Raw genomic sequence first — 268 nt, forward strand, 5'->3', positions numbered from 1 at the left:
ACCTACCCGTAAGGACAGGCCGGCGCGGCGGGGCGGGCGGCTCCGTCTCTAGCGGCGACCTGCGGCGGCTACAAGGGCGGGCGGCTCCATGCGGCGAAGGGCGCGGGGCGCGGCGGGCGGCTCGAGCGGCGGCTACAAGGGCGGGCGGCTCCCTGCGGCGAAGGGCGCGGGGCGCGGCGGGCGGCTCGAGCGGCGGCTCCGGCTAACGGCTGCGCCGGAGGAGGTGGAGGGGGCGAGAGGTGGGGAAGTGCGGGAGAGGTCGTGCGGG

The sequence above is a fragment of the Triticum dicoccoides genome, chromosome 7B, assembly GCF_002162155.2.
Source record: "Triticum dicoccoides isolate Atlit2015 ecotype Zavitan chromosome 7B, WEW_v2.0, whole genome shotgun sequence".
NCBI classification, from domain to species: domain Eukaryota; kingdom Viridiplantae; phylum Streptophyta; class Magnoliopsida; order Poales; family Poaceae; genus Triticum; species Triticum dicoccoides.